The sequence below is a fragment of the Heptranchias perlo genome, unplaced genomic scaffold, assembly GCF_035084215.1.
Source record: "Heptranchias perlo isolate sHepPer1 unplaced genomic scaffold, sHepPer1.hap1 HAP1_SCAFFOLD_998, whole genome shotgun sequence".
Lineage (NCBI taxonomy): Eukaryota > Metazoa > Chordata > Chondrichthyes > Hexanchiformes > Hexanchidae > Heptranchias > Heptranchias perlo.
In genome coordinates this window covers 30,309-41,685 of record NW_027140045.1, presented here as the reverse complement: position 1 = coordinate 41,685, position 11,377 = coordinate 30,309, and the positions used below count along the sequence as shown (strand labels likewise).

The 11,377-nt window shown below is 48.4% G+C and overlaps 1 protein-coding gene across 1 annotated transcript in view; it reads left to right on the top strand.

Moving 5' to 3' along the window:
* LOC137320192 (transcription cofactor vestigial-like protein 4) overlaps window positions 1–11,377 on the top strand; it is a 59,424-nt gene that overhangs the window by 21,887 nt on the left and 26,160 nt on the right. The window lies entirely within an intron of this gene.

Here is an 11,377-nt window from a genome sequence, read left to right as displayed (position 1 = left end):
CAGTGAGGTGTGTGGGATATATCAGAGTGTTACAGTGAGGGGTGTGGGGTATATCAGAGTGTTACAGTGAGGGGTGTGGGATATATCAGAGTGTTACAGTGAGGGGTGTGGGGTATATCAGAGTGTTACAGTGAGGGGTGTGGGATATATCAGAGTGTTACAGTGAGGGGTGTGGTGTATATCAGAGTGTTACAGTGAGGGGTGTGGGGTATATCAGAGTGTTACAGTGAGGGGTGTGGGGTATATCAGAGTGTTACAGTGAGGGGTGTGGGATATATCAGAGTGTTACAGTGAGGGGTGTGGTGTATATCAGAGTGTTACAGTGAGGGGTGTGGGGTATATCAGAGTGTTACAGTGAGGGGTGTGGTGTATATCAGAGTGTTACAGTGAGGGGTGTGGGGTATATCAGAGTGTTACAGTGAGGGGTGTGGGATATATCAGAGTGTTACAGTGAGGGGTGTGGGCTATATCAGAGTGTTACAGTGAGGTGTGTGGGATATATCAGAGTGTTACAGTGAGGGGTGTGGGGTATATCAGAGTGTTACAGTGAGGGGTGTGGGATATATCAGAGTGTTACAGTGAGGGGTGTGGTGTATATCAGAGTGTTACAGTGAGGGGTGTGGGGTATATCAGAGTGTTACAGTGAGGGGTGTGGGATATATCAGAGTGTTACAGTGAGGGGTGTGGGGTATATCAGAGTGTTACAGTGAGGTGTGTGGGATATATCAGAGTGTTACAGTGAGGGGTGTGGGGTATATCAGAGTGTTACAGTGAGGGGTGTGGGATATATCAGAGTGTTACAGTGAGGGGTGTGGGGTATATCAGAGTGTTACAGTGAGGGGTGTGGGATATATCAGAGTGTTACAGTGAGGGGTGTGGGATATATCACAGTGTTACAGTGAGGGGTGTGGGGTATATCAGAGTGTTACAGTGAGGGGTGTGGGGTATATCAGAGTGTTACAGTGAGGGGTGTGGGGTATATCAGAGTGTTACAGTGAGGGGTGTGGGATATATCAGAGTGTTACAATGAGGGGTGTGGGATATATCAGAGTGTTACAGTGAGGGGTGTGGGATATATCAGAGTGTTACAGTGAGGGGTGTGGGATATATCAGAGTGTTACAGTGAGGGGTGTGGGATATATCAGAGTGTTACAGTGAGGGGTGTGGGGTATATCAGAGTGTTACAGTGAGGGGTGTGGGATATATCAGAGTGTTTCAGTGAGGGGTGTGGGATATATCAGAGTGTTACTGTGAGTGGTGTGGGATATATCAGAGTGTTACAGTGAGGGGTGTGGGGTATATCAGAGTGTTACAGTGAGGGGTGTGGGATATATCAGAGTGTTACAGTGAGGGGTGTGGGGTATATCAGAGTGTTACAGTGAGGGGTGTGGGATATATCAGAGTGTTACAGTGAGGGGTGTGGGATATATCAGAGTGTTACAGTGAGGGGTGTGGGATATATCAGAGTGTTGCAGTGAGGGGTGTGGGATATATCAGAGTGTTACAGTGAGGGGTGTGAGATATATCAGAGTGTTACAGTGAGGGGTGTGGGATATATCAGAGTGTTACAGTGAGGGGTGTGGGATATATCAGAGTGTTACAGTGAGGGGTGTGGGGTATATCAGAGTGTTACAGTGAGTGGTGTGGGATATATCAGAGTGTTACAGTGAGGGGTGTGGGGTATATCAGAGTGTTACAGTGAGGGGTGTGGGATATATCAGAGTGTTACAGTGAGGGGTGTGGGATATATCAGAGTGTTACAGTGTGGGGTGTGGGATATATCAGAGTGTTACAGTGAGGGGTGTGGGATATATCAGAGTGTTACAGTGAGGGGTGTGGGATATATCAGAGTGTTACAGTGAGGGGTGTGGGATATATCAGAGTGTTACAGTGAGGGGTGTGGGATATATCAGAGTGTTACAGTGAGGGGTGTGGGGTATATCAGAGTGTTACAGTGAGGGGTGTGGGGTATATCAGAGTGTTACAGTGAGGGGTGTGGGATATATCAGAGAGTTGCAGTGAGGGGTGTGGGGTATATCAGAGTGTTGCAGTGAGGGGTGTGGGATATATCAGAGTGTTACAGTGAGGGGTGTGGGGTATATCAGAGTGTTACAGTGAGGGGTGTGAGGTATATCAGAGTGTTACAGTGAGGGGCGTGGGGTATATCAGAGTGTTACAGTGAGGGGTGTGGGGTATATCAGAGTGTTACAGTGAGGGGTGTGGGATATATCAGAGTGTTACAGTGAGGGGTGTGGGATATATCAGAGTGTTACAGTGAGGGGTGTGGGATATATCAGAGTGTTACAGTGAGGGGGTGTGGGATATATCAGAGTGTTACAGTGAGGTGTGTGGGATATATCAGAGTGTTACAGTGAGGGGTGTGGGGTCTATCAGAGTGTTACAGTGAGGGGTGTGGGATATATCAGAGTGTTACAGTGAGGGGTGTGGGATATATCAGAGTGTTACAGTGAGGGGTGTGGGGTATATCAGAGTGTTACAGTGAGGGGTGTGGGATATATCAGAGTGTTACAGTCAGGGGTGTGGGATATATCAGAGTGTTACAGTGAGGGGTGTGGGGTCTATCAGAGTGTTACAGTGAGGGGTGTGGGATATATCAGAGTGTTACAGTGAGGGGTGTGGGGTATATCAGAGTGTTACAGTGAGGGGTGTGGGGTATATCAGAGTGTTACAGTGAGGGGTGTGGGGTATATCAGAGTGTTACAGTGAGGGGTTTGGGGTCTTTCAGAGTGTGACAGTGAGGGGTGTGGGGTATATCAGAGTGTTACAGTGAGGGATGTGGGGTATATCAGAGTGTTACAGTGAGGGGTGTGGGATATATCAGAGTGTTACAGTGAGGGGTGTGGGATATATCAGAGTGTTACAGTGAGGGGTGTGGGATATATCAGAGTGTTACAGTGAGGGTTGTGGGGTATATCAGAGTGTTACAGTGAGGGGTGTGGGTTATATCAGAGTGTTACAGTGAGGGGTGTGGGATATATCAGAGTGTTACAGTGAGGGGTGTGGGATATATCAGAGTGTTACAGTGAGGGGTGTGGGGTATATCCGTGTTATAGTGAGGGGTGTGGGATAGATCAGAGTGTTACAGTGAGGGGTGTGGGATATATCAGAGTGTTACAGTGAGGGGTGTGGGATATATCAGAGTGTTACAGTGAGGGGTGTGGGGTATATCAGAGTGTTACAGTGAGGGGTGTGGGATATATCAGAGTGTTACAGTGAGGGGTGTGCGATATATCAGAGTGTTACAGTGAGGGGTGTGGGATATATCAGAGTGTTACAGTGAGGGGTGTGGGATATATCAGAGTGTTATAGTGAGGGGTGTGGGGTATATCAGAGTGTTACAGTGAGGGGTGTGGGATATATCAGAGTGTTACAGTGAGGGGTGTGGGATATATCAGAGTGTTACAGTGAGGGGGTGTGGGATATATCAGAGTGTTACAGTGAGGTGTGTGGGATATATCAGAGTGTTACAGTGAGGGGTGTGGGGTCTATCAGAGTGTTACAGTGAGGGGTGTGGGATATATCAGAGTGTTACAGTCAGGGGTGTGGGATATATCAGAGTGTTACAGTGAGGGGTGTGGGGTCTATCAGAGTGTTACAGTGAGGGGTGTGGGATATATCAGAGTGTTACAGTGAGGGGTGTGGGGTATATCAGAGTGTTACAGTGAGGTGTGTGGGGTATATCAGAGTGTTACAGTGAGGGGTGTGGGGTCTTTCAGAGTGTGACAGTGAGGGGTCTGGGGTATATCAGAGTGTTACAGTGAGGGATGTGGGGTATATCAGAGTGTTACAGTGAGGGGTGTGGGATATATCAGAGTGTTACAGTGAGGGGTGTGGGATATATCAGAGTGTTACAGTGAGGGGTGTGGGGTATATCAGAGTGTTACAGTGAGGGGTGTGGGTTATATCAGAGTGTTACAGTGAGGGGTGTGGGATATATCAGAGTGTTACAGTGAGGGGTGTGGGATATATCAGAGTGTTACAGTGAGGGGTGTGGGGTATATCCGTGTTATAGTGAGGGGTGTGGGATAGATCAGAGTGATACAGTGAGGGGTGTGGGATATATCAGAGTGTTACAGTGAGGGGTGTGGGGTATATCAGAGTGTTACAGTGAGGGGTGTGGGATATATCAGAGTGTTGCAGTGAGGGGTGTGGGATATATCAGAGTGTTACAGTGAGGGGTGTGGGGTATATCAGAGTGTTACAGTGAGGGGTGCGGGATATATCAGAGTGTGACAGTGAGGGGTGTGGGATATATCAGAGTGTTGCAGTGAGGGGTGTGGGATATATCAGAGTGTTACAGTGAGGGGTGTGGGATATATCAGAGTGTTACAGTGAGGGGTGTGGGGTATATCAGAGTGTTGCAGTGAGGGGTGTGGGATATATCAGAGTGTTACAGTGAGGGGTGTGGGATATATCAGAGTGTTACAGTGAGGGGTGTGGGGTATATCAGAGTGTTACAGTGAGGGGTGTGGGGTATATCAGAGTGTTACAGTGAGGGGTGTGGGGTCTATCAGAGTGTAACAGTGAGGGTTGTGGGATATATCAGAGTGTTACAGTGAGGGGTGTGGGGTCTATCAGAGTGTAACAGTGAGGGTTGTGGGATATATCAGAGTGTTACAGTGAGGGGTGTGGGGTATATCAGAGTGTTACAGTGAGGGGTGCGGGATATATCAGAGTGTTACAGTGAGGGGTGTGGGATATATCAGAGTGTTACAGTGAGGGGTGTGGGGTATATCAGAGTGTTACAGTGAGGGGTGTGGGATATATCAGAGTGTTACAGTGAGGGGTGTGCGATATATCAGAGTGTTACAGTGAGGGGTGTGGGATATATCAGAGTGTTACAGTGAGGGGTGTGGGATATATCAGAGTGTTATAGTGAGGGGTGTGGGGTATATCAGAGTGTTACAGTGAGGGGTGTGGGATATATCAGAGTGTTACAGTGAGGGGTGTGGGATATATCAGAGTGTTACAGTGAGGGGGTGTGGGATATATCAGAGTGTTACAGTGAGGTGTGTGGGATATATCAGAGTGTTACAGTGAGGGGTGTGGGGTCTATCAGAGTGTTACAGTGAGGGGTGTGGGATATATCAGAGTGTTACAGTCAGGGGTGTGGGATATATCAGAGTGTTACAGTGAGGGGTGTGGGGTCTATCAGAGTGTTACAGTGAGGGGTGTGGGATATATCAGAGTGTTACAGTGAGGGGTGTGGGGTATATCAGAGTGTTACAGTGAGGGGTGTGGGGTATATCAGAGTGTTACAGTGAGGTGTGTGGGGTATATCAGAGTGTTACAGTGAGGGGTGTGGGGTCTTTCAGAGTGTGACAGTGAGGGGTCTGGGGTATATCAGAGTGTTACAGTGAGGGATGTGGGGTATATCAGAGTGTTACAGTGAGGGGTGTGGGATATATCAGAGTGTTACAGTGAGGGGTGTGGGGTATATCAGAGTGTTACAGTGAGGGGTGTGGGGTATATCAGAGTGTTACAGTGAGGGGTGTGGGGTATATCAGAGTGTTACAGTGAGGGATGTGGGGTATATCAGAGTGTTACAGTGAGGGGTGTGGGATATATCAGAGTGTTACAGTGAGGGGTGTGGGGTATATCAGAGTGTTACAGTGAGGGGTCTGGGGTATATCAGAGTGTTACAGTGAGGGATGTGGGGTATATCAGAGTGTTACAGTGAGGGGTGTGGGATATATCAGAGTGTTACAGTGAGGGGTGTGGGGTATATCCGTGTTACAGTGAGGGATGTGGGGTATATCAGAGTGTTACAGTGAGGGGTGTGGGATATATCAGAGTGTTACAGTGAGGGGTGTGGGATATATCAGAGTGTTACAGTGAGGGGTGTGGGGTATATCAGAGTGTTACAGTGAGGGGTGTGGGTTATATCAGAGTGTTACAGTGAGGGGTGTGGGATATATCAGAGTGTTACAGTGAGGGGTGTGGGATATATCAGAGTGTTACAGTGAGGGGTGTGGGGTATATCCGTGTTATAGTGAGGGGTGTGGGATAGATCAGAGTGTTACAGTGAGGGGTGTGGGATATATCAGAGTGTTACAGTGAGGGGTGTGGGGTATATCAGAGTGTTACAGTGAGGGGTGTGGGATATATCAGAGTGTTGCAGTGAGGGGTGTGGGATATATCAGAGTGTTACAGTGAGGGGTGTGGGGTATATCAGAGTTTTACAGTGAGGGGTGCGGGATATATCAGAGTGTGACAGTGAGGGGTGTGGGATATATCAGAGTGTTGCAGTGAGGGGTGTGGGATATATCAGAGTGTTACAGTGAGGGGTGTGGGGTATATCAGAGTGTTACAGTGAGGGGTGTGGGATATATCAGAGTGTTACAGTGAGGGGTGTGGGGTATATCAGAGTGTTACAGTGAGGGGTGTGGGATATATCAGAGTGTTACAGTGAGGGGTGTGGGATATATCAGAGTGTTACAGTGAGGGGTGTGGGGTATATCAGAGTGTTGCAGTGAGGGGTGTGGGATATATCAGAGTGTTACAGTGAGGGGTGTGGGATATATCAGAGTGTTACAGTGAGGGGTGTGGGGTATATCAGAGTGTTACAGTGAGGGGTGTGGGGTATATCAGAGTGTTACAGTGAGGGGTGTGGGGTCTATCAGAGTGTAACAGTGAGGGTTGTGGGATACATCAGAGTGTTACAGTGAGGGGTGTGGTGTATATCAGAGTGTTACAGTGAGGGGTGTGGGGTATATCAGAGTGTTCCAGTGAGGGGTGTGGGGTATATCAGAGTGTTACAGTGAGGGGTGTGGGGTATATCAGAGTGTTACAGTGAGGGGTGTGGGGTATATCAGAGTGTTACAGTGAGGGGTGTGGGGTATATCAGAGTGTTACAGTGAGGGGTGTGGGGTATATCAGAGTGTTACAGTGAGGGATGTGGGGTATATCAGAGTGTTACAGTGAGGGGTGTGGGATATATCAGAGTGTTACAGTGAGGGGTGTGGGATATATCAGAGTGTTACAGTGAGGGGTGTGGGATATATCAGAGTGTTACAGTGAGGGGTGTGGGATATATCAGAGTGTTACAGTGAGGGGTGTGGGGTATATCCGTGTTATAGTGAGGGGTGTGGGAGAAATCAGAGTGTTACAGTGAGGTGTGTGGGTTATATCAGAGTGTTACAGTGAGGGGTGTGGGGTATATCAGAGTGTTACAGTGAGGGGTGTGGGATATATCAGAGTGTTGCAGTGAGGGGTGTGGGATATATCAGAGTGTTACAGTGAGGGGTGTGGGGTATATCAGAGTGTTACAGTGAGGGGTGCGGGATATATCAGAGTGTTACAGTGAGGGGTGTGGGGTATATCCGTGTTATAGTGAGGGGTGTGGGATATATCAGAGTGTTACAGTGAGGTGTGTGGGTTATATCAGAGTGTTACAGTGAGGGGTGTGGGGTATATCAGAGTGTTACAGTGAGGGGTGTGGGATATATCAGAGTGTTGCAGTGAGGGGTGTGGGATATATCAGAGTGTTACAGTGAGGGGTGTGGGGTATATCAGAGTGTTACAGTGAGGGGTGCGGGATATATCAGAGTGTTACAGTGAGGGGTGTGGGATATATCAGAGTGTTGCAGTGAGGGGTGTGGGATATATCAGAGTGTTACAGTGAGGGGTGTGGGATATATCAGAGTGTTACAGTGAGGGGTGTGGGATATATCAGAGTGTTACAGTGAGGGGTGTGGGGAATATCAGAGTGTTACAGTGAGGGGTGTGGGATATATCAGAGTGTTACAGTGAGGGGTGTGGGATATATCAGAGTGTTACAGTGAGGGGTGTGGGGTATATCAGAGTGTTACAGTGAGGGGTGTGGGGTATATCAGAGTGTTACAGTGAGCGGTGTGGGGTATATCAGAGTGTTACAGTGAGGGGTGTGGGATATATCAGAGTGTTACAGTGAGGGGTGTGGGGTATATCAGAGTGTTACAGTGAGGGGTGTGGGATATATCAGAGTGTTGCAGTGAGGGGTGTGGGGTATATCAGAGTGTTACAGTGAGGGGTGTGGGGTATATCAGAGTGTTACAGTGAGGGGTGCGGGATATATCAGAGTGTTACAGTGAGGGGTGTGGGATATATCAGAGTGTTGCAGTGAGTGGTGTGGGATATATCAGAGTGTTACAGTGAGGGGTGTGGGATATATCAGAGTGTTACAGTGAGGGGTGTGGGATATATCAGAGTGTTACAGTGAGGGGTGTGGGATATATCAGAGTGTTACAGTGAGGGGTGTGGGATATATCAGAGTGTTACAGTGAGGGGTGTGGGGTATATCAGAGTGTTACAGTGAGGGGTGTGGGATATATCAGAGTGTTACAGTGAGGGGTGTGGGATATATCAGAGTGTTACAGTGAGGGGTGTGGGGTATATCAGAGTCTTACAGTGAGGGGTGTGGGATATATCAGAGTGTTACAGTGAGGGGTGTGGGATATATCAGAGTGTTACAGTGAGGGGTGTGGGGTATATCCGTGTTACAGTGAGGGGTGTGGGATATATCAGAGTGTTACAGTGAGGGGTGTGGGATATATCAGAGTGTTACAGTGAGGGGTGTGGGATATATCAGAGTGTTACAGTGAGGGGTGTGGGGTATATCAGAGTGTTACAGTGAGGGGTGTGGGATATATCAGAGTGTTGCAGTGAGGGGTGTGGGATATATCAGAGTGTTACAGTGAGGGGTGTGGGGTATATCAGAGTTTTACAGTGAGGGGTGCGGGATATATCAGAGTGTGACAGTGAGGGGTGTGGGATATATCAGAGTGTTGCAGTGAGGGGTGTGGGATATATCAGAGTGTTACAGTGAGGGGTGTGGGGTATATCAGAGTGTTACAGTGAGGGGTGTGGGATATATCAGAGTGTTACAGTGAGGGGTGTGGGGTATATCAGAGTGTTACAGTGAGGGGTGTGGGATATATCAGAGTGTTACAGTGAGGGGTGTGGGATATATCAGAGTGTTACAGTGAGGGGTGTGGGGTATATCAGAGTGTTGCAGTGAGGGGTGTGGGATATATCAGAGTGTTACAGTGAGGGGTGTGGGATATATCAGAGTGTTACAGTGAGGGGTGTGGGGTATATCAGAGTGTTACAGTGAGGGGTGTGGGGTATATCAGAGTGTTACAGTGAGGGGTGTGGGGTCTATCAGAGTGTAACAGTGAGGGTTGTGGGATACATCAGAGTGTTACAGTGAGGGGTGTGGGGTATATCAGAGTGTTACAGTGAGGGGTGTGGGATATATCAGAGTGTTACAGTGAGGGGTGTGCGGTATATCAGAGTGTTACAGTGAGGGGTGTGGGGTATATCAGAGTGTTACAGTGAGGGGTGTGGGGTATATCAGAGTGTTACAGTGAGGGGTGTGGGGTATATCAGAGTGTTACAGTGAGGGATGTGGGGTATATCAGAGTGTTACAGTGAGGGGTGTGGGATATATCAGAGTGTTACAGTGAGGGGTGTGGGATATATCAGAGTGTTACAGTGAGGGGTGTGGGATATATCAGAGTGTTACAGTGAGGGGTGTGGGATATATCAGAGTGTTACAGTGAGGGGTGTGGGGTATATCCGTGTTATAGTGAGGGGTGTGGGAGAAATCAGAGTGTTACAGTGAGGTGTGTGGGTTATATCAGAGTGTTACAGTGAGGGGTGTGGGGTATATCAGAGTGTTACAGTGAGGGGTGTGGGATATATCAGAGTGTTGCAGTGAGGGGTGTGGGATATATCAGAGTGTTACAGTGAGGGGTGTGGGGTATATCAGAGTGTTACAGTGAGGGGTGCGGGATATATCAGAGTGTTACAGTGAGGGGTGTGGGGTATATCCGTGTTATAGTGAGGGGTGTGGGATATATCAGAGTGTTACAGTGAGGTGTGTGGGTTATATCAGAGTGTTACAGTGAGGGGTGTGGGGTATATCAGAGTGTTACAGTGAGGGGTGTGGGATATATCAGAGTGTTGCAGTGAGGGGTGTGGGATATATCAGAGTGTTACAGTGAGGGGTGTGGGGTATATCAGAGTGTTACAGTGAGGGGTGCGGGATATATCAGAGTGTTACAGTGAGGGGTGTGGGATATATCAGAGTGTTGCAGTGAGGGGTGTGGGATATATCAGAGTGTTACAGTGAGGGGTGTGGGATATATCAGAGTGTTACAGTGAGGGGTGTGGGATATATCAGAGTGTTACAGTGAGGGGTGTGGGGAATATCAGAGTGTTACAGTGAGGGGTGTGGGATATATCAGAGTGTTACAGTGAGGGGTGTGGGATATATCAGAGTGTTACAGTGAGGGGTGTGGGGTATATCAGAGTGTTACAGTGAGGGGTGTGGGGTATATCAGAGTGTTACAGTGAGCGGTGTGGGGTATATCAGAGTGTTACAGTGAGGGGTGTGGGATATATCAGAGTGTTACAGTGAGGGGTGTGGGGTATATCAGAGTGTTACAGTGAGGGGTGTGGGATATATCAGAGTGTTGCAGTGAGGGGTGTGGGGTATATCAGAGTGTTACAGTGAGGGGTGTGGGGTATATCAGAGTGTTACAGTGAGGGGTGCGGGATATATCAGAGTGTTACAGTGAGGGGTGTGGGATATATCAGAGTGTTGCAGTGAGTGGTGTGGGATATATCAGAGTGTTACAGTGAGGGGTGTGGGATATATCAGAGTGTTACAGTGAGGGGTGTGGGATATATCAGAGTGTTACAGTGAGGGGTGTGGGATATATCAGAGTGTTACAGTGAGGGGTGTGGGATATATCAGAGTGTTACAGTGAGGGGTGTGGGGTATATCAGAGTGTTACAGTGAGGGGTGTGGGGTATATCAGAGTGTTACAGTGAGGGGTGTGGGGTATATCAGAGTCTTACAGTGAGGGGTGTGGGATATATCAGAGTGTTACAGTGAGGGGTGTGGGATATATCAGAGTGTTACAGTGAGGGGTGTGGGGTATATCCGTGTTACAGTGAGGGGTGTGGGATATATCAGAGTGTTACAGTGAGGGGTGTGGGATATATCAGAGTGTTACAGTGAGGGGTGTGGGGTATATCAGAGTGTTACAGTGAGGGGTGTGGGGTATATCAGAGTGTTACAGTGAGGGGTGTGGGGTATATCAGAGTGTTACAGTGAGGGGTGTGGGGTATATCAGAGTGTTACAGTGAGGGGTGTGGGATATATCAGAGTGTTACAATGAGGGGTGTGGGATATATCAGAGTGTTACAGTGAGGGGTGTGGGATATATCAGAGTGTTACAGTGAGGGGTGTGGGATATATCAGAGTGTTACAGTGAGGGGTGTGGGATATATCAGAGTGTTACAGTGAGGGGTGTGGGGTATATCAGAGTGTTACAGTGAGGGGTGTGGGATATATCAGAGTGTTTCA